The sequence below is a fragment of the Triturus cristatus genome, chromosome 7, assembly GCF_964204655.1.
Source record: "Triturus cristatus chromosome 7, aTriCri1.1, whole genome shotgun sequence".
NCBI lineage: Eukaryota > Metazoa > Chordata > Amphibia > Caudata > Salamandridae > Triturus > Triturus cristatus.
Genome location: NC_140590.1, coordinates 1,359,321,106 through 1,359,344,306, shown reverse-complemented (window position 1 = coordinate 1,359,344,306; position 23,201 = coordinate 1,359,321,106). Strand labels below are relative to the sequence as shown.

General features: G+C 45.3%; 1 protein-coding gene across 3 annotated transcripts in view; it reads right to left on the bottom strand.

The window, feature by feature from the left end:
* Nucleotides 1–23,201, bottom strand: part of LOC146812058 (CMP-N-acetylneuraminate-beta-galactosamide-alpha-2,3-sialyltransferase 2-like) — a 447,618-nt gene that overhangs the window by 417,955 nt on the left and 6,462 nt on the right. The window lies entirely within an intron of this gene.

The following is a 23,201-nucleotide window of genomic DNA, read 5'->3' as shown; positions in this document are numbered from 1 at the left end:
TGGGAGGGGGGAGGGAGCAGAGTGGAGTTCCACTGAGTTTTTTTCCCCAACTCCATGGAACTCTGCGTAGAGGCACTACGCCTGCTCCACCCAACCTTAGTATGATCATGGTCAGATACCTAAGCAGTCAATGAAAAATCCACAACACACTCAAGCAAACACTCACACATGGTGAAAAATACCCTTGCATGCTAGCTGATACCAACTGCTTTCATTCCACAGTCAGTAAACATGGTCATTTAGCTGTTCAGCCTGAGGAGGTACATAGTTTTTCAGTATGATGCTGGCTCCAGCAATTTAGGGAGAGTCAGTTGTGGATATGTTACTGTAATTTCCAAATCTGTGTTAGATATTGCTATCCGAGTGGTCTTGTGCTTGGAACCCATCTTGGCTCCCAAGAGCAACCATGTTAAAGACAACGACCAACAGCATTCCTAAACTAATGTGATTTCCATAAATACTTACTTCCCTCTGGGTCACTCACAAGATCAGCTTACAAGAGAGTTAACAAAGATCTGTAATGATTCACTATGAAAACTATCACTGATACTGAAGTATTCTCTTAGAACTTAGCCCAAGAAGCATTTGTTATATGGGGAGGCAAATCTGAATGTCAATCATCGCTTAGGAGAGCTGGAAGGCATGTTGCATGTTTCTAAGATGAATTAGCTATATAGGTAAAGCAAGCAAAGAAAGGCAAAAAATACTATTAAATGCAAAAAGAAATAGGAACATTCGCTAACTGAGATCACGAAAAAGGTTATCCCTTTCAATAAACTAAGAAATGTGTGTATGGCTACATTGAAGCTGTGAGGCTGCCTGGGACCGAACTCTATCCCCCACAGACCAGTGCAGCAGGAGGAGAGGAAATCATCTTCACCCGGGCTAAAAGCGCAGTTTCCCCTGAGGCGCGTAGTGTTCCCAGGCTCGTGCCACGGACAAGAGTGGGTCCGTATGCGCCCGTCCGCGGCCGGATGAGGCTGGGCTTGGCCTACTTGTTTGGTCCTGGTCTTTCCCTGTCTCTACTGCCTTCATTGTACTTGGGCCTCCTACCACCCCAAGATCTGGCCAGCACCTAACCGAAGGTTCTCTATCATTGAAGTACGTGGATTATTCCCTATGCGATACGTAACAACCAGCTCTATCTTTTTGCTTCCGGAGGCTGTTTCGGTGTATAATTTGGGCGCTTCATTGCTTACGGGCTTAATATTCTGCTTAACCATTAGGCATTTTCAGACCTACTGGTCAATATGGGTAAAAGAACGATCGGGAGCATGAAACCAGCGATGGAAGCAAATCGCACCACCATTGACTTATTCCTTTTTCGTGCTGTAGGGGTGATTTCAATGGAGATTGACCTGGCAGAACGCTGTCTGTCTATGGGTTTGGATGGGCTAAATCGGGCCTGTAGAGGCAACCGCTGGGATAAAAGGTTAACCTGCATAGAGAGCAGAAGTGCTTGAGAACCATGATAATAGTGAGGCCACTGGCGACTCTACTCACTTGCGTCCCCCCCCCCCCCCTATATTAGTGGAAGTCTCTCCTACCACGACTCCTCCCTCCTTAAACTGTTCACTAGAAGCCAAGCCTAAAAGGAAGAGCTGAAGAGCTTTAGCTGATAGCTTAAGTCCCACTGCTCCTCCAGAATTGAACAGCAATGGGGCTGGTAATCACTCTGCCTCTTTGGACGATTCCTTTGGGCTCCCATCCTGTGTAAATTGGTGGATAATGTTAAAGACTTATTATCGCTATTTAGGGAGAAACTAGATATATGCTGAGAAGCTAATCTCTCTTTGCCAGAATATGACAAGCGTCACTGAAGTGGAGCTCCCCTTCTGACCAAGGGGTTATGCAAATCTATTGCTCAGCCGGGTCCTGCTCAAGCAACTACGAGGGCTACTCCTAGGGTTTGCATAGACCCAAGGGAACGGCCGAAATTAAGAGTGCATGGGGCTGACCTAGGATCCTCTACATGTGGGCCACCTTCTATGGTAACATCAACTGTGGATAACAGTCAATCAAATCAATCATCTTCTCTAGCTACCCTGACACAGGTTCCAGTGGGGAGCCGCAATGCTTTCAATGCAATAGATACCGCATGTGATACATGTGACCCAGTGACAATTAACTTACCTCCAACTTATTGCCCCTATGCGGCTGCTCTGGTTAATGTCCCCCCCCCCCCCCCCGAGCCCGAAATCAAGAGAAACTCCAGAAACTTAGAAGAATAAAGTTGTGCACTGGCTTGACATGCACCATATATTTCCATCTAGCAAAGCACACCAAATTCTGTGAACTATGAGAGCGAGATGGATTGGGCCATAAAAGAAAAACTTAAAGCGGGATTGTAGCTTCATCAATTTCCAACGACCACGTTTTGCGTGAGAAACCCTGGTAAACACCATCCTCCCCTTTGGCTAGAAACATGTCTCTTTTTCATTGAGTTTTTTCTATCATCATTTAAGTAGTTCTGAGTCTGGGTTTAATGACAAGCCTTACCTGCAATGGGTGACTGGGTGCGATCCTCCCTTCTATTCCCCTTTGGTTATGTTCAACAGGTTCCAGGTGTTGAACTCACAACAAGATATTGATGGACTTTAATTTTAGGGGGCTCGAACCACTGATGTGTCGCGAAGAACGCACCGTAGGTAACATGGTGGATTCTGCTGTAGATCTGCTTAACCAAGAATTACTGGGTACTACTGGGTTGGAGATTGGTGTTGCAAGTGTTAATTCTAAGTTCATTGCTACCAACAATGAAGACAACTTCAGCCTTAACCATCTGTCTACAAATGAGTACTACAAGCCACAAATCTGATGGTTGTTACAATCTAGTTACATGGAAGGTTGGCGGGCTTCAGAATAAGTTGGGAACGATTGATTGGATAAAAATTATTTTTGGTTTTGATGTTATCTGTATCCAAGAAACTTAGTGTGTGAACCCGACATGTAGAAGGTGTCTCCTGAAACTTTTTTGGGTGCTATACCTTCCCATGCTGGGCAGGCCAAAGGAGCGCTCTAGATACGAATATCCAACAAGCTACTGGTAACGGTTAAAAACCTCTCATCTGTTGGAAAACATGATGTAGGTAACTATTAATGGGTGGGCCTTGATTTGGTATTAGTTAATTTTTACAATGTCTTTGACTCCTCTCGTAGTAAGGTGGTCTATGAACTTGATTCAGGCCCGGAAGCCTTTCTGACCCCTACTTTGTATTAATATTGGCAGGCGACTAACATCCAGGCTTGCCCCCTTCCAGCAAAGCAAATATGTGGTTTTGGTAACCTGAATGGGGAGTGGTTGGTACACTTAAGTTACAATGAGTATGGGGATGCACTGAATTGAATTATTTCATATATGATCTCTATATGCCGACATGTAATTGTGGTGCTGGGGGGGGAACAAATCCTGTATTTTACTGGCAGAAATGCTTCTACCGTTATTGATCATGTCCTGGTGTCTGCTTCTGCCATTTGCATGATCTGTACCCCTGGCTTGTACAGTCTGTATTAAGTGATCATGACCCCATTATGCTACTCTTTTCTTTTTGAGGCAAGGGAAGTCTTTGCGCTAGCTACCAATACTACTCCAGCTAGGCTTATTGTTGTACGAATCAAATAGTCAGGAATCAAGCTCAATAGTATTTTCCAAGAAATAGTAACAACATTTTAACGAAATTAGCTATTGTTTAAATGTAGAGGTGGCTCCTAATGAGTTAATGTCCAATTTTAATCACATCATCTGTTCCATAAACTCTCTTCTGGCCCAGAACTTGAATCCCGCTCGAGCTAGAAATAGGGAATGTTTGACCATGCATGTACTCCGGCATCATAGCGCCTGAAAGTGGCTCTCCACAGTTACCCCAGGGTAACTTGACAGTTAAGACCTTCGTTTAGAATATAGACAGGACCATGCAGCAAGTTAGAGTGCGCTCCAGAAAGTCGCATGGATAAAATTGACCCTTGCTGCACAAACAAATGACAACAGGCTATTCTGGGATACTGTTGTTAATCATGGTTTCTTATGAAGCGTGGGTGACACATTTTTCTGAAATTTTTAAACAGAACCAAGAGGATAGCAACCGAGAAGTGTGTGAGGGAACCAGAAGGGGAATATTCTCCCACTGGACATTTCTATTGACAAGGTTACTCTTGCCCTACAGAAGGTAAACATCTTTTTGTTAGCGGTCATTACACCGCGTACCATTACTATGCATGCGCTGTAATAACTCGTAGCCTTTACTACGCATGTTATTACTTTGCATGCACTGTTAAAACGCATGCGTAGTAATGCGTGTATGGATGACGGGAGTCGAGGAGGCAGCAATGACGAATTGCAGTAAGGAGGAGGCCAGAAAGACGGCGCGGTGGAAGGAGAACAGGTGACAACAGCATCGAAAATGGGCTCCGGACACTCACCGAGGAAAGAGAGGTAAGAGGGACTGTTTAATTTTGTAGGGTTTGTGTTTGAGTAGTGTTTTTAGTTTAAGGGTAGTGTTGTGGGTCGTGTAGGGTAGTGTTTGTGTGTAGGTACAGGAGAGGGGGATGGGGAGGGTCGTGCAGGGGTTAGTATTTTAGGGATTAGTGTAGTGTTGTGTTTGTGTAGTGTAGGGTAGGGTAGTGTCAGGGAGGTCGTGCAGGGTAGTGTTTAAGTGTAGGGAGCGGATTGGGGTAGGGGCAGGGTCGTGCTTGGGGTTTTGTTTTAGGGTAGTGTGCTAGTGTTTGTGTAGTGTAGGGTAGTGTTTTAGGGTAGTGTCAGGGGGTCGTGTAGGGAAGTGTTTGCGTGTAGGGGCAGGACTGGGAGTAGGGGCAGGGTCGTGCTTAGGGTACTGTTTTAGGGTTTAGAGTAGTGTTGTAGTGTTTGTGTAGTGTGGTGTTTTAGTGTTTAGGGTAGTGTCGGGGGTTGTGCAGGGTAGTGTTTCAGTGTAGGGGATGGACTGGGGGTAGGGGCATAGTCGTGCTGGGGGTAGTGTTTTAGGAATAAGGGTAGTGCAGTAGTGTTTTAGGATTAAGGGTAGTGCAGTAGTGTTTGTAGTGTAGGGTAGTGTTTTAGGGTAGTGTCAGGGGGTCGTGCAGGGTAGTGTTTAAGTGAAGGTGATGGACTGGGAGTAGGGGTAGGGTCGTGCTGGGGTAGTGTTTTAGGGTTTAGGGTAGCGTTTGTGTAGGGTCGGGTAGGGTAGGGTACTGTTGTAGGGTTTAAGGTAGTGTCGGGGGTCCTGCAGGGTAGTGTTTGGGAGTAGGGACAGGACTGGGGCACAGGACAGGGTCGTGCTGGGGGTAGTGTTTTAGGGTTTAGGGTAGTGTTGTGGTGTTAGTGTAGGTTACTGTTTTAGTAGTTAGTGTAGTGTCGGGGGTTGTGATGGGTAGTGAATGAGTGTAGGGACCGGAGAGGGGAATGCGCATGTTCGTGCAGGGGGTAGTGATTTAGGGTTTAGGGTAGTGTAGTGGTGTTTCAGTAGTGTAGGGTAGTGTAAAAAATGGGTTAAAAGCCTTTTTTTAAAAAAATATGACACGTTATTCCGCATACCATTTTTATTACAAGGCAAGTTTTTACTTCGTAAACATTAATGCTTTCAATGTAATGGTATGTGAACTAAAAACTTGCGTAGTAACGGTTATTGCTAATAACCACGTAGTAATGGCATGTGAAGTATTGGCATGCGAAATAACGTGTTATGTTCATGGATTTGCATCCTGATTAGGGTGTTTAATGCAGCCGCAGTCTATAGAATACCTCCCTCATGGGCCACTTCAATAATTGTACCGATCTGCAAGAAGGGCGATAAGACAGATCCCAAATATTATTGTTCTATTTCGCTCTCGGACTCTTCGGTAAAACTGATGAGTAGGATTCTGCTGAGGAGGCCAGCCCAGTACGGATTTAGAAAGGGTTTAGGGACTTTAGAGCAATGTGTCAACTTGGACCTGCTGATCGGGAAGTATACCAGAGCAAAACTGGGATCTCTCTCTCTCTCTCTCTTTGTTTTACCGATCTAAGTAGTCCATTCGATCGAGTTGACCACACCATCCTTTGGTCAGTGCTGTCCTCCCTTGGTGCTCCGAGGGCTTTTACTAGATTCTTGCACATTTGTATTGGAACCTATCACGTGAAGTTCATATGGCCCTCAAGGGGAATGTTCAACCTCCTTTAATGTTGGGAGAGGAATCAGGCAGGGCTGTCTCTTAGCACCTTTATTGTTCTCACTTTTTATTACTGGGGTCAATGTCTTGCAGGCTTTACAAGCTGATGCTTCTTGCACCGCCTGGTGTTTTACGCAAGTATTATTATACGCTGAAGATGCTGTACTGCTATCTAGGACCTTGGTCTGTTTACAGAAATTGATTAATGCTTTTGGGGAGTTTATGGTATAAATAAAAATGGTGATTAACAAGTCTTAAACCTATACTATGGTTTGTGTGAATGGTGATACTCCCATTAATAGAGTAAATACCTTTTGTTACCTAGGAGTTTTATTCGCAAGCAATGGCTCATGGGTACATCTGAATCGGAATGCTAAAGCTAAATTGAGCGGAAACTCACATGGGATCTTTAGGTTCTCATCAAAATTGGGTTGCCGGCCTTGTAAGGAAATGGTTGAAATATAAGGTCGATGGGGTGTCAAATAGGACCTATTGAGCAGATTTGTGGGGTTAAACCCCCAGCAACGCTCTACAAGTTGAAGAAAAGAGTTTTTTAAAATGCTTGCTTTGTTTACCTGCTTCATCTTTGATTACCCGTCGGGAGGTTGGGCTACAGTACTTGGGAGGACCTGCTTTTGGTAAGACCTCTGTTATTATGGTTTCCTGTATGGTCCAAAGCGGAAACTAGTTTTTCTATATCAATCATTTTATATTATCTAACTGCATACAAGGTTTCTCACATTCCTTGGTTAGCCTATATAAAATAAGCTTTTAGCACTTTATTTAATTTGTCAATGTGGTCAGACCCACTCTAGGTGCCATCGCTTGCCAAGAAATCTATTAAAGAGACTATTTATATGTTTTGACTTGATTTATATTTGGTACTGTGCACCACCTGGTTGCTTCCCCCACTATGAGATTTTTTCCCCAGACATGGCCCCTTGTGAAGGTCTGAGCAAACAAAGCACATTGCACTTTACATTGTTGTTCAACTTGTATATCAATTTTAGGCGTTGCTATCTTAAACCTATTTTTGTTGCACAAAACACTAGGTCCCATAAGGATGCTCTGAAATGTCTGCTTGCATTAAATGACCATAATGTGTGTTTTAATGCGCATTTTAATGTTGTCATCTTTATTATGAAGGCCATTTGCGTAAGGAAAAGTGTTATGTTTTAGATACCATCATGATGGGGAATGTTTTAATGACGGGAAAGCGACTATGATTTGTTTAATATGCGATATAGGCTTTATTTTTAACACAGTGTATTTTATACTATTTTGTATACTTTTTTGACTAACGATGAAAGAAAGGAAAGAACGATGAAAGAAAGGAAAGAACGATGAAAGAAAGGAATGAACGATGAAAGAAAGGAACAAGCATTTACAATGCAATGGTCTCGGCATTGTTAAAGTTAGAGCTATTGGCATTGCTCATGACATTATTTTTGTTAATGTTTTTGTTTTTAAAACATTTAAAGAAACGTCTTTGTTATTTACAATGTCAATAGCTTAATCTCTCTCAAATGCGAGACCTATTGCATTTGCACCCACACACAGAGCCACCCACACAAAGCCACCCACACAGAGCCACCTACACAGAGCTATTCACATAGAGCAACCCACACACAGACAGAGCCACCCACACAGAGCCACCCACACACACACACACACACACACACACACAGAGTTACCCACACACAGTTACCCACACACAGAGAGCCACCCACGCATAGAGCCACCTACAAACATGGTAGGTAGGAATTAGAGTGCTGTACTAGGACGAATACAAAAGTTACACAATGACAGGCATTTAGTTATATAAAATTACAACGAAAAATATAGCTTGTGCATCAAACTGCTTAATATTAAACTGAGTACAATCATCACGAGTTTGGAGGGACTCGGAGAGGGTAAAATCAAGGGGAGAAGATATTTCCATAGATGTCACAAGAAGGTAGCTGATGGATAAAAGGAACTGAGGAAGGAATGGGGAGGAAAAGAATGGAACGGGATGTGGAGGTGAAGTCAGAGAGAAAGACATCAGGACTAGATCGGGGGTCTCTTTCAAAGGGTAGTTTCAGCTCCTTCTCAAAGGTGCATATCGGCGCACAGGTGCAAATGCTAGGAGAGAGAGAGATTTCCAAATTCTGTCTGCACTCCTGAAAAGGACTGTGCCACAGTCCCAGTACTGCGAACCGATCTGAGCTCATAAGGTACATTTAATTAAGAGTATTGTTTGCGGAAAGAAGATGGAGGGGGGAGTGTGGGGGGGTAATCATGGCCTTGCAATTAATGCACATTTTTTTGGTCTCTTTGCGGAAGCAAACCACTACATGTGAAACTGCCTTAAAAGGGCTAGATATATTTTGGGAAGACCAGTCAGAGGAGAATTCCCATAGTAAGCATCTTGTAACCCAAGAGATTGGACGAGGATTTGGAGGGCCTGTTAAGGAACATATCAACGAAGCCTCCAAAGAAATCTTAGATAAAAGTGCAGATTTTTAGAAATCATTCCCTTGAAACTGCAGATGGGGTCTGTTGTCCGGGATGAAACCCTGCCAAGGTCTGCCTGTTTCTAATCCAGTTCGCCAATGGATCAAAGCCAATATTGTACAGGCGAGGTCGAGCGGAGGGCTCGATGAGGAGAAACTAATTTTAAAGGATCGTGTTTCAAGTGGTGGCAGGTTGGACAGTCTTGTAATTTTTGCACTGGTTTAGGAAGAAGTTCAACTTTTCAGGAGAGGTTATGTCAAGACAGACGTGTGTATCACCAGCACACGGACCGATTATTTAAGACAGGCTCCGGCTATGTAGGATAATTCTGCATGCCGTGCAAAATATTCGGTCAAAAAAGCCACCACCGAGTAAGGATGAAATGCTGAGATGGCTCACACGGGATTCACAATTGTTTGCATGTCACAGAAAGATCTGTGTAGTGGTTTATGTGTCATTGCGAACAGTTCATTACCAGTGGCAAATTACTATAAAAAACACGTTTCCATAGTAAAGCCTGCATTTCACAAGTTTAAGAATTTAATCCCTCCCTGCCTTTGTAAGATACAAAGCTGTCAAGTGGCTTTGTGTTATTTACGAGACATTCAGACAGCCCTACTTCTTGTTTATTTATTTTTAACGTGCAGCACTTTACAAGTTAGGATTCTGTGCCCACAGTTGCAATGGCGCCACTTCAGAGTTGTAAGGATGGAATTAAATATGCTCAAAGATTTTTTTAGCAATTTGCAGGGTAAACATTTTGCAGCAAAGACAAGGTTGCCAGGAAGTTCTACGCCACTTCGGCAGAATACTATTTTTTTGGGTGTGGGATTTCCTTCTAAAAGTCTCCCGATTAGGGGTGGTGGAGCAATTGTTTCAACTGAAGCAAACAAGAGCTACCATCCCCGGAACGGAGTGATTTGAGAAATGAAAGCCCAGGGCTGAAGTCACTGTGGGATAACTCGCCTCAGACTCTGCATGTGTACGAGCAAGACCCCTGGTGAATGGACTCGGTCACCTGGGACCAGGCTGGTGCCTCTTAAAGGCCCGATGGGCTGGGGCGGGATCTGTCGCAATGTCAGGCGCCGGCTGATGTACAATCGAGGCCACAGCCACCAACTCGTGAATGTTGTCTCTTTCCAATGACGCCTTTTGCTGCAAGAATACTGAATACCCAATAATCGTAGTGGTCCGAGATGGGGGTTACACATCACACGTGACACTTGACGAGCTAGGAGGTCCTTTTAGTCTGCACTAGCACAAAATACCCCCCCCACACACTCACCCCCGCACAGAGACACGTTATCTTGGCCCACTGCTCCCACTCTACCCGGTCCGAGACTAGGCCCCTCCCATCACCCCCAGAACCGGTCCATCTTTCACGCCCCTCACAGTCCTTTCTCGGGACCCCAAATTTGACTCAATAGACAGACATCTTTAAATCGCCTTCCCCACCCCCAACTCCCACTTGCTGACCAGGAAGCTGTAAAATCGACATCAAAGTCATTTGTATTGTGAGCACCCGGGTTTCCTGCTCAGTAATTGGCCACATAAAATGCCAGCCACACAGACAGCATTTTCACACGATAGTAAGCTGTCTGCCCTCACTTATCTTCAGCGAAGAATCGTGGCCACCCCTCTGCCTCTCTCAGAAGGTCGTGGGTCAGTGGTGACTCTTCCTGAAGTGATGTAGCCCAGGCAGCCCAGGCAGCTGTATCCTTTCAAACAAGTCTCATTATACGCCGTATGACGCCATAAACACCACCGCCTTTCTCCGAGGTCAAGCAGAAATGCCTCGGAGAAACGCAGCGGCATTTTCGGATTCGGGGGCGTGTTTTTCTTTCTCTCCTCTTGCCATTGGCTGGAATGTTTACATTCCAGAGGAGAGAAAGAAAGTAAAAAACACGCCCCCGAATCCTAAAAAGATGGGGCTTGTTTGGAGAGACAAAGCTCTTCTCCAATGGCTGACCAGCATTTAAGAGGCCAGCCAATGGAGAAGAGGGAGAAGAGGGGCGGGTTCAAGCCCCACTTCTCAAAGTCATTAAGCGCAGCCTTCGCTAGCCAAGACCTAAAAAGGAAGGTAAAGAACATGCAAAGTAAAAACGAAGGAAACGGGGGTCTATAGAAAGAAAGAAGAACATGAAGGGGGCATTAGTCAAGAAGGATGGGAAAGAAGATGCAAAGGATGAAGGAAAAAGGGAAGGAAGGAAGGAAAAAGGGAAGGAAGGAAGGAAGGAAAAAGGGAAGGAAGGAAGGAAGGAAAAAGGGAAGGAAGGACTTCCTGGTGACAACATTGTTCTCAGATAAGCATTGTGGGACAAACAACACAGTGAGGAGTTATCTGCAGGTCAGGAGTGCATAGATTTATAGTAGGCGCATTCTTGGAACCTTTGGGAAGATCGCTGCATACTTGATTTTTGTCCCAGGCTGAAGAATGTCACTCTTACGAAACAAGTTAAACACCCTAACAGTAGACGAATCTGTTGTTCATACAGACCTCCGTGTATCTACTTTGTTAAACCAGGCCAAACTGCAGTGCACGTACCAAGATGTTGTCGTAGTACCGCTTTCCAAGCAACATGCATTTATTTTTTGGAACTGCATTCAATACTTTTTTCATATTACATATCAATATATTTTCTTTATGAGCCCTCTGCTCAATAACGACACCACTCGGCTATGTTAAGGTGCTAAGACTGACTCACGTTTGACCCATCAACAATGTAAATCATCAGTTTTCGATACACCCACCAGAGTATTGAAGGATAGTGTAACCAGTGAACAGCTGGGTGTGGGCAACAGCTGAAGGGAGCTGACCAAAGTCCTTTCACTGGATTGTACACAGGAGGTCTTTGGCTTTGACAAAACTAACAAGCATTGACAATGACAGTAGGCCTGGCTTATAACTTAAAGTACTCCTTCGGTCAATGGAGAGTTTTGGCACTCACTAGACTGTCAAACATCCACCCTTAGTTGCCCAATGGCTTTAACATGTTTTTTATAATAAATAAGCCAGGCTACACCTTTGTCAGACCATTTCTTAATAAACAGATCAAACCTATAGCATCTGACGAACGCTTTCCCACTGAATCAAACAGAAATGGAGCTTTATAAATTGGCTCATCACCATAAGCAACCAGGCCCGCCAGCGATATTGAGCGTAAACTTTCCCACAAGGCAACCATCAGGCATACAGCATTACATTTTAAATATTTACAATTTTACAGTTTGGAAAATAAAATGAAGTCCCTCTTAAAGGGCCTAAAAAAGATTCTAACACTGCAAATATTAAACCCTAAGGTTTGGCATAGATAGGAACCAAAACCACAATATATACATTTCAGGTGAGGGATAGTTTTAAATCTTTGAAAGTAGTGAACTGACCTAGGCTAATACACATGCTGAAAATTTAACTGGGGTTTCTGCAGAAATAGGTCAAAGTGCACATTAGTTTTAGGAAACACACATAACATTTGCATGGTCAATTTAGCTGCGCTGAAAGACATACATAGATTGTATTTCTTTGCAGATTCAATCTTGACAGGACATCAATAATTAGTACAGATATCACAAAAAAGGCCAACACACTTCTATCTGTTAAACAACGAGAGGCCAACAGTAGAAACTGTTTTTGCACTATCATGGAGCATCAAGTACAGGGTGTTAACAAGGGCGGATTCTGCCTTAGCACAACCCTGTTGAGAATATGTTAAAGTCAGATAGGCTAGGTTGGGCCCATTAACGTCAAACAAGAGCTAATCACTCACTATGCAGAAAACCCAAACTGTGGTTCTATGTTATTTCACCTTAATTCTGAGAATCTCATCTTAATTCTGAGAACTAAGCCAAAAAAAGGGGGCTTCTTCTAAACATGGAGACACACACAATTACTTGTTTTGGCAGTATCTTATCTGCCCAGAAGGCTATTTGCATCATGGAGGAATTTGAAACCCATGATTTTTGTGACTTTTTCAGTATAAATACCACTGCCTGTAATCCAGAACTTTGAACTTCAGACTTCGGTCTCTTTTTGAGACTGGCTGACTTTCCCAATTGATTGATTGATTAAAACAATATTATTGTGTAAAATTGTTTTGTCTTACTTCATAAATAGATTTTCCTACTATGTTGAACTGTTATATTCCATAAGCGACAATACCTGCCTACAGGCTATAAATTCCATACAACAATTGACCCATAAACTCCTACTAGCTTTAACATACTTTTCAAAATAAATATGTAAGGCCTATTGGCATTGTCGTAACTTTTCACGATAAACAGATCATATGACATCTGACCTATTTTTACCTATTAACTAAATCAGCCATTTAGCCTTCATCATAGGCTTGTCATTAGAACCAGTTCAATCCTACTGTATGGAGTGTAAGCTTTCCCATAAGGCAGCGACCAGACATAAAAAAATGAAATTGCCAAAACAGTATACAATACCTCCTGTGATGGGATAGCATGGATCATCAATCTGCAACTGTTTTACTTCCAGGGCTTGTTAGAGAGCGTGGCAAACACAAGATGATGGACGGAGTGCTGAAACTTTTCAGCCACTCCCAGGCCTCTTGACTGGGGGTGAGTAGTTGAAAAGTTTCAGCACTCCGTCCATCATTTTGTTGTGTTTGCCTTGTTAGAGTGGGTGACACCAGAACCCTTGCTACTACAATAAACTGTGAGATTCCATATAACAAAATACCTGTCCACAGGCTTTTACATTGTATAAGGACAATCCACTGTTAATTCCCATTGTCTCCAACATATGCTTTTCACAATAAATATATCACAGCTAAAGCCTACAGGCTTAGTCATAACTTTCTAGACTGAACAGATCAGGCCTATATCCTTGATAATTAGCTTGTCGCCATAGTCAACTCTGTCCTGTAGTAGTAAGCATAAGCTTTCCAGGAGCCATTTGCAGTACAAGTACTTTCTGAGTGGAAGCACACAACTTCAGCCCAATGAAAGGCTTTACTCCAATAAATCAACTTGTGTGTAAAGCAGATATCCCTCTACAAAGAGTTCTTCTAAAAGCTCTTTTAGCTCTTTCTATTGATCACATAAGAAAAAAAAAAAAAAAGAGCAGCACTGTCATGCCAGACCTAAAAAAGGACATTCCACTTCTAGTTAATCTCTTAAAACTCTGCATCTCGTGCAGACCATTTTTTTCTGAACCTAGTCGTCTTACTGGGGTGTTTAGAGGGAGTACTTTCCTCAGGTGTGGTGAGGCAGAGCATGAACGCACTTGTGCACCAGTGTTTCAGTTTTAGACAACACTTGCACCTCGTCCTGTAGTCTATGGTACTTAGCCACAATCCTGGATGCAGAGGTTTGCAGTCTGTTTATAAATTTATATAGGTATAGTAAAATATATTACCTACCTCCAAATATGGTTATGGCCAAGGTTAACCGGTCTCGCTTTAAGATAGTGGTTAGAGTCCACAAATCAAATTTAGATAATGGGTACAACTACTAGTCATCTTATTCATCTGTAGCTCACTAGTCAGACAAGGACCTACCGAAGACTCTTTTTGTACTAACTTCATGCAAAGTAGGAATCTCACACCTCATGTAAGAAGACTGTGTTCCGTGTTCACAGTTGGCGAGAATGTGTTTTGTACTAAAAATAATTACTCTTTCCTAACACTAATATGGGGAAGCCAGTTAGCAACCTCAATGGCTTTATTGTGGTGTAAAGGTGTTAGAAAATGGGTGTCTGGTTGGCAGAGGTATGCACCCAATGCAAGCAGGAACTGCAATCCTACTCAGGGTCAGTAAACCACACACTTAAATTAACCTATGCTCACCCTCTGGTTGCTTGGCACAGAGCAGTCAGGCTTAACGTAAGAGGTAATGTGTAAAGTATTTGTGCACACGTAGCTATAGTAATAAAGTGAAAACACCACAAAGAGACTCCACATTGGTATAGAAAAATAAAACTCTTAACTGGGGGTCACATTATTTGGGGAGAAACGACCCAAATTCAAATAGGGAGTGTTCACTATTACTTCCTTGCAATTTCATGGCCAAAACAGTGCTCAAAGCGGCACTTAGAAAAAAAAAAAGGGTTCCACTGGTCCCTTGGGATCAGTGCAATTGGGTAATTTCAGAGAGCACAGGTCGGCTACTGGGACCCTGCGGGTCCCGTTCTCACACACAGTACCTTTCTCCGAAGCAGCGGGGTGGCAGCCTCGTAGGTTGGGGCACACATCACTGGGACGTCCCAGCTGGAAAGTGGTGCAGCGATGGGCCTTGCTAGGCTGTCCTCGAGACTGAGCCGGTAGTCCAATGCAAAAGGAAAGCACAGATGCGGCAAACCCCCTCGATCAGACTCCTCAAATCGGAGCTGCCTACGTTGGCGCACAGCATTGGTTCTGCTACTGTGGGCAGCCAAGCTGATGCAACATCTCTGGGGGAGCTCCGGTTCCTAGTGCATTGACGAGTGAGCCACGCTGGAAGGGCTTTCTTCCGCGCTTGCGGAGACTTTTCAGGGACAGAGGCGGTGATTTTGATTGGTGTAGGGAGCTGATCCTCTTGGCTTGTAGCTGCAGGTCGAAAACCGGAGTGCTAGACCTTTGAAGTGCCCCTTTTGCTGACCAGCAGGTGATGTGCTATCCTGGGTGGAACTGGGGTACGAGACTCACAGACTGCAGAGTCCAGCAGCGGCGTAGGGGGGATTGAAGTCTTTTATAGCCCTGAGACTTTTTAAACAGGGAGGCAAACCAGCAAGCCCCTGGAGATCACTTGGAGGGAAGGCAGAGTCCAGCTCTCTTTCAGCAGAGTCAGGGAGCAGCAGGTAGCAGCATCAGGTAGCAGGGCAACAAGCAGAAAAAGCAGTTCTGTTGAGTCCTTCTGACAGAGGTTCAGTTTAAGATCCAGAAGTGTCTGATTTTAGGTGGTCAGAGACCCAGTACTCATACCCCAAAGTGACTAAAATGGAGGAGGTGACTTCAATGAGGCTCTCTGAAATGCACATGGTTCCCCTTTAACCCAGTCCTGTCTGCCAGGCTATCTGCGGGGGTTAAATCAGTGCTTTGTATGTGGACAGACACCACCTATTGAAGTGTAAGTGGAGAGGAATGCCCAGAATGTAGATGAGTCTCACCTTCCTGTGTTTGTGGCCGTCTAGAGGGAATGCACAAAGTGTAGCTGTGATCACGTGTAGCAGAGTGATCAATGTCATTAAAAGGCAGTGGACAGGCCCATCATCACATCAAATGAAGAACCAGCACTTTTTATTTGGCTTTACAGTGTATCCAGTCATTGGCCAATGCTGGCTGCTGGTAGGTTGAAATCCTGACAGTCTAACTTCTTTTCACATTTTAACTAGAATTCAATTTTTCTTTTGGTTATGGATTCTATACAAGTTTGCTTTCACTGCTACCTACACACGGTTTAAAGAATATTCTTTTTATTTAACGTTTAAAACTTTTTCCTCTTGCAACTTCTTGCTTTTGTCATTAAGATACAAGAGATGAAATGCTAATCACAACTTCCTTTCGGTTACATTTCATGGAATATAGCTCAGGTATATAACATTTTTGCAAAAACGTATTCCCTTGCCTCTCTGAAAGTATATTCATCTTCGGTTGAAGGAGGTCACTGCTATTTGGAACGCTTAATGTTGTTGAAATGTTCTTATGTATTTCACCTTTATTTACGGGTTGCCCTTATTAATCAGTCACCATCATTTGAACAGTACCAATAGTTTACATTTCGAGCGATATTATTGCTTGACCTATAAAATACAGAGGACTTGTCACCTAAAAGGGTACATGGTTTAATAAACCCTAATGCAATAAGCAATCTGTTTTGTCGATAGCCTAACAGTCTCATGCAGCTCTGCACTTTAAGGGGGGGGGGGGGGGGGGAGGACTGCCAGTTGTCAGCTCCACATTCCCCCACATCCCTTATGGTTCCCACTTAGATCATATAACCCAGCAGACAGTATCCAGAATGACCTATGGCAGTATAGGGGATACGGGGAAGATCAATCAATCAATCAGGCAATTGTAAGCGTGCTACTCACCCGTGAGGGTCTCAAGGCACTGGGTGGGGGGGGGTGGGAGTCCGCAGATCTGTTTAGCTGAAGAGCTAGGTCTTGAGGGACTTCCTGAAGGTGTTCAGGGAGGGAGCACGTCTGATGTCTGCTGGTAGCTCGTTCCAGGTCTTGGCTGAAATGTGAGAGAAGGATTTTCCGCCTGCTCTGGTTCTGTGGATGCACGAGGTTTCGGCCAGTGCGAGGTTGGAAGATCGGAGGTTTCTTTTGGGTACGTGGAAGTTGATTCTGTCGTTGAGGTATTTGTGTAGGCAATTGTAGGCTTGAGTGAGGATTTTGAAAGTGACTCTTTTCTCCACGGGGAGCCAGAGGAGACTTCGTAGGTGTTGGCTGATGTGTTTGTGTCGGGGGATGCAGAGGACGAGTCTGGCGGCGGTGTTCTGTATTGTCTGGAGTTTGTAGAGTAGGGACTTGTTGATGCCGGCGTAGAGTGCGTTTCCATAGTCCAGTCTGCTGGGGATGAGTGCGTGGGTGACTGTCTTCCTTGACTCAGGGGGGATCCACTTGAAGGTCTTGCGGAGGATGCGGAGGGTGTTGAAGCAGCTGGAGGTGACGGCATTGACCTGTCGGTTCATGGTGAGTGATGAGTCGAGTACGATGCCGAGTGGTCTGAGGGGGTAGGTGGGCTTCCGAGGGCGGTCGGCCACCAGGTGCTGTCCCATGCAGAAGGGGTGGTCCCGAGGATGAGAACTTCTGTCTTCTCGGCGTTGAGCTTCAGGCAGCTGTTGGTCATCCAGACTGCGACGTCTTGCATGCCTTTCTGGAAGTTGAGTTTGGCAGTGGTGGGGCCTTTGGTGAGGGAGAGGATGAGCTGGGTGTCGTCGGCGTAGGATACAATGTTGAGGCCGTGTTGCCGGACGATGGCTGCGAGGGGGGCCATGTAGATGTTGAAGAGGTTGGGGCTCAGTGATTTACCTTGTGGGACCCGCAGGTGATTTTCGTGGGGTCGGAGAGGAAGGGAAGGAGTCCGATCCCGTGGCTTCTTCCGATGAGAAATGATCGGATCCAGTCCAGGGCTGCTCCTTGTATGCCTGTATCATGTAGTCTGGCGACTAGTGTGCGGTGGGAGACGGCGTCGAAGGCCGCTGACATGTTGAGTAGGATGAGGGCTGGGGAGTGACCTTGGTCCAGAAGGGTGCGGATGTCGTCTGTGGCAGCATGTAGGGCGGTCTCTGTGCTGTGGTTGCTTCGGAATCCGGATTGGGACGGGTCGAGGACAGCGTTCTTTTCAATGAATCGTGTCAGATTCCTGTTGACTGTTTTCTCTGCAACTTTGGCTGCGAAGGGGAGGAGCGAGAAAGGCCGATAGTTCTTGAGTGAGGTCGGTGGGGTCAGCTGTGGGCTTCTTGAGCAGGGGTCTGACTTCAGTTCGCTTCCAGTTGTCTGGGAAGGTGCCTGTTTTGAAAGTGGTGTTGATGGTGCGTTGTAGTTCAGGTGCGATGGTGGCCGCAGCTCTGTGGTAGATGTGAGGGGGGCTGGTGGATGGTCGATGAAGTTGTCGTAGAGGGTTTTGATCTTTTTGAGGTGGAAATAGTTTGCAAGTTTGTCGCAGAGGACTTGGGATGGGGTGATGTCTGTGGCTTCGCTGCGTAGGTTGGTGAATTCTTGAATGACACTGAAAAGTTCCTTGAAGTTTGTGGGGTTGGCCAGGATTTTGTTGTGGATGAAGTTCCTCTTGGTGGCTCTGATCTGGTTGTGGTAGTCTGTCATGGCATCCCTGTTGGTGGTGTGGTTTTCGGTTGTCTTGGTGTTTCTCCAGTTCTTCTCCAGGCATCTGCAGGTGCGTCTGGCTTCTTGGAGAGCGGTGGTGAACCAGGCGGCTTTCCTGGGGCGTTGTCTGTCGGGGTTGCGTAGCGGGGCGAACTCGTCTGCGCAGTTGGAGATCCAGGTGTGGAGTTCTCTGGCTGCGTCGTTTGCGTCGGGTGCCCAGGTGTGGTTGTCTCAGGTGCGGGTGGAGTTAAGTTGCTCGTCGGTAACCTTGCTCCAGTTCCTTTGTGGTGGGCGTGGGGCTGGTTTGGGTGCCTTGGGTTTGTTGATAGCGAAGTGTACGCAATGTTGGTCGGTCCATGGCGGCTGCGTTGTGTGGCTGAATTGGACGCTGTTTCCTGCCACAAAGATGGGGGTCCAGGGTGTGTCCCGCTCTGTGGGTCAGTGTGTTGATGAGTTGTTTAGGTCCGATGCTGGCGAGGTTGTCACAAAGGATAGTGGAGTTGGGGTCCCAGGGGTTGTCGAGGTGGAAGTTAAGGTCTCCAATGAGTATGTAGTTTGTTGAGGCGATGGCGTGAGGTGCGATGACGTCTGTTCGGCCACCACTAAGTAGGGGAGGTGGGAGGGAGGAGAGGCTGGGAGGTAGGAGCAGGGGAATTCCAGGGGGGGAAGGGGCCGCAGCGGCGAATGGAACAGGCAGGCATGAGAAAATAAAAACAGTGGTGGAATAAGAGCAAGACACAGATGGGCACAATAACAGTGGCACAACAGGGAATAAATTAAGAAAAAGAAAACGGCTGAGAAAGGTTACGGTGGTAGCAGGTCGTCTGGTCCCAGTTGGAGTAGGCGCAGGAGCGGGCAGCAGCCTCGAACCTCCGAAAGAGGAGGTCGGGGTCTGGAGGCTAGACACGGCACAGCAGAGCTGCGTTGAGAGAGTGGTCCTAGACAGAGGGTCCATGAAATCTTTGCTCCAACCTGGCACAGGCAAAGGACAGGTGGAGGCCAATTGTCAACCCAAACACCTGGGGAGGGATAGTATGAATTCCAGTTAAAACCTATGGAGGATGGGTACCAGCTATTTCACAGGGTAGCAATGTGGAGTGCCTGGAAGAGGCCCCGATGTGGGTGAATTCCAAACCCGGGGTAGGCTTCATGACAGAGAAAATATGAATTGTGAAAGGAGTCAGGGAAGCTGATCCTGACTGGCCTGTGATGCCACAAGAACCATCCAGAACTCTCCATCAGGGGGACAGGGCTCCCCGAGGTGGATGCAAACACCACTGGTCAAGTAATCCCACTTTGGCTTTGAATTGATCAACACTGCTGGCAACCATCCTCTTGAGATGAAAGCATATAAATCAATGGAGCCAGGTGCACTCTGTCTGTTTGCATTCGGAAGGCTGCTGTGTGCATAGAGAAGAGTGAAAAGTTTTCCCGTGAGATGCTAATTCTTAGGCATAGATGCCTATTACGTTCTGCAGATCTGAAACACCAAGGGTGATGGGGAAGCTTTGAACTTCCTGAAGCGGTTTTGAAAAACAGCACCGCATCTGTCGCAAAGCCAATTCATACAAAGGGCCTCTGAGCACTTTTAAAAGAGAAGGTTAAGTACTAGTCATCTTCTATCCATTTATTCAAAACGCCTTTTATGTGAGAAAATACACGTTTCTAGATGTTTAGGGAAAAGGGGATGGAGAGAATGACTATTTGCCTTAATGTATCCTGATCCTGTGTAAGGGAGGAACTTTCAAAGGGTGGGCCTTAAGAGCAAAAGTAGGATGAGCCTATCAATCAATTGCAAATGTGTTATAGGTGAGAGAGTAGAACAGGAGCTACTTTCAGAGTCAAGCAAGCAGGAAGCGGAACGGAGTTTCAGCTTTAAAGTCAGAAAATGATGGTTCCTTATTCATTTATCATAGTTGATGATTTAATATGAAACTCTAACAAATTGGTTGTTTGACCCTCTTTCCAGACAGCTTTTTGTGCAACTGCAGGTGTACAATTTACTCTAAGGTGACAGCGAGGAGCATTGCCTCTGGACCATCCTTTCGATTGGATGACTTGCACTGCTCACATATAGGTAACTACTTTTGCCTGATTCATTAAGTGCTTCCCAACAATGAATGCCTTTTATTGCTCTCTTTCATTTGCAGTTTAAATATCTGGACTCCAATGCGTCCTCTTTCCCCACACCCCACCATTACCAAGGTTCCTCGCCTTACCATTCAGTCCTCGAAATAACTGTTTTAATGTTTTCCTTTTTATTATTTACTGATTTTAAATTGATATGCGTCATCTTGGATCAGTAAATAAAGTTTACAAAAGTAAAAATAAAAGATGGACAATAGCACACGAGTCATTCTATCTACATACAAATGCATGGTGCTGCATGTATGGGCATAAGTTATTACACATGCACCTTTCACCACTTGAACTTCCTGAAACCCCTTTTTAGGTCGAGCCTAGCAGCAGCGCGCATGCCCTGCTCCCTCTGCGAGGCATGCTGCATTAGGGTATGCACTAACAGCCCCGCCCACTCTCAGCCCATATTTGTGATTGGCTTTGTGTCATTGTCTTTCATAAAGGCTGCCTTCTGATTCATTATGTGGCTTGTCAGTCCCTCCTTAGTACCACCTTGTCTCCATTTGTTACCGCCCATAAAGATTGGAACTATTACTTGGCTTGTTACACGGTCGGCTTTATCTAGTGGATGAGCAGTATTTTGATACTAGACACAGATGGGGACAATGGCAGCTGCTTTTTTTTTGTATATGCACGCTGAGCGCGGCACCCGCATTAGAGACGCCACGCTCAGTTTAATTTTTTTCTTTTATTAAGCTTTGATTTAGAGCGCATTGCCCGCTTCAGGGACACGGCACTCTATTTTTAATTTAATACGGAGTGCAGCGCCCGCTTTACGGACACCACGCTCTGCAATGAAATAGGTGTTGCTTTTGCGAAGGTTTGCGCTGTTGGTATTGTAAATGACAATGCCTTTTAATGTTTTATAAAAGGCATTGCCATTTACAGTGCCAATGGCTTGAAGACTCGCAAATGCGAGACTTATTGCATTGTAAATGCTCGTTTTATGGTGTATTTTGTACAGCAATGTTAGCTAGTAAGATGCATTGGGGAGATGAACAATCGATTATGTGATTACCGACATTTATTGGATATTTGTTTTTGTTGTGTCTCCGACCCCTTCTCTTCTTAGGACTTAAGCGGTTTGTAATGTACTATAATGGCGGCCATGGAATTGGGAATATTTACTGCGCAGGTCACTGCTGTTTTAATGTATTCATGTTTTTATAATATGTTTTATGGATCATGTGCATCTTTTATGATTATATTTTAACCGAATAAAGATTTATGCGTTATGCCTACAGAAAGATGTGACCGCCAGCAGTCACTCAACTTTTTTTCCTTGCAAGTGCTGCACATGTTGTGTGATGATGGATGGCTGAAGAACCTGATTTTGGAGACTTTGTCTGCTAAGACGTCTTCTAAAAAGGCGGCTGGTGTTCGCTCTGGAGGGGGGCATGACCTCTACTCGGATATTTCCAACTCGGAGTCTTCTGATGTTTCTTCCTTGGGTTCTGTAGACCTTATGGGAAAATATATATCCACAGACATGTTGCCGGACATCCTTTCCCATGTGAGTGATAACATTGGTTACCCCGAAGAGAAGGTTGCCAGCACGTCCAGGGACATGGTTTTGCCCCAGTTTCGGAAGTAGTCTACTGAGGAATTGCCCATTTATTCTTTCATGATGGACGTTCTTTTGAAGGAGTGGAAGGATCCCGACCGCATATTGATGCCTCACTTCATCTCTAAACTGTACCCCTTGCAGAACTTGGAGGATACTATTCCGGAGTCGACTCATGGTGACTATTGTGGCCAGTCTGGTGGGGAGTCAGTCCATGGCTGAAGATAATGTTCTGAAGGAGGGTGCAGATAAAAAGATTGACACTTCTTTGAAGAAGGCTTATGCAGGGTCCCATCTCGCCATCCGTTCTGGGGTGTATGGTGCATATGTGGCGCAGTCGTTATTATCCAACTTCAAGTCCTTGTTCTTCACTATGCAGGATGGTGGACATTGCCCCGAGTTGTTGGAATCCATGGAACGTCAGGCTGAGTTCCTCTCTGACATTGCGTTTGACTCTGTTCGTGCTTCTGCTCTGTCCTGTATTGTGTCCATTGCTGCCCGACGTAATTTCCTACTAAAGGGTTGAAACACGGATGCTGATCAATGGTCCATGACTTTGCGATTGCCGTTTACTGGTCCTCGTCCGTTTGGTAAAGACCTTGATGAGAAGTTGCACAAGGTGTTCAAGGAACGGAAGTATTCCTTGTCTTTTTGTCATCAGCAGCGGCATAAGGAGACACTCTTTTCCTCGGCCAAGTCTTTTCATCAGCAGAGGAATTTTTTCAGGAACCAGAAGGGCCCTGGGAGAGGTTTCCAGGAGAAGTTTCAGAAGAAGCCTCCTCCTGATGTGGGTCCTGAGAATCAGCATTTCTGACAATGCCGCATTGCAAGGCGGTCCTGATGGAGTTCTGCGGGAGGTTGGTGGGAGGCTGCACCATTTCCAGGTGTTGTGGCGTCTCAAGACAAGGGACCAATGGATACTGAATGTCCTGGACCGGGATTACCAGCTTGAGTTCCTGTCCCCCACAGCGTCAGGTAGGGTGCGGACTCAGATTCCAAAAGAGGTGTTGCGGCGGCGGGCCCTGTTGGAGGGGGTTCAGCTGTTTCGGAAGAAGGCAATTGTTCCTGTTCCTCGGTCGGAGTGGG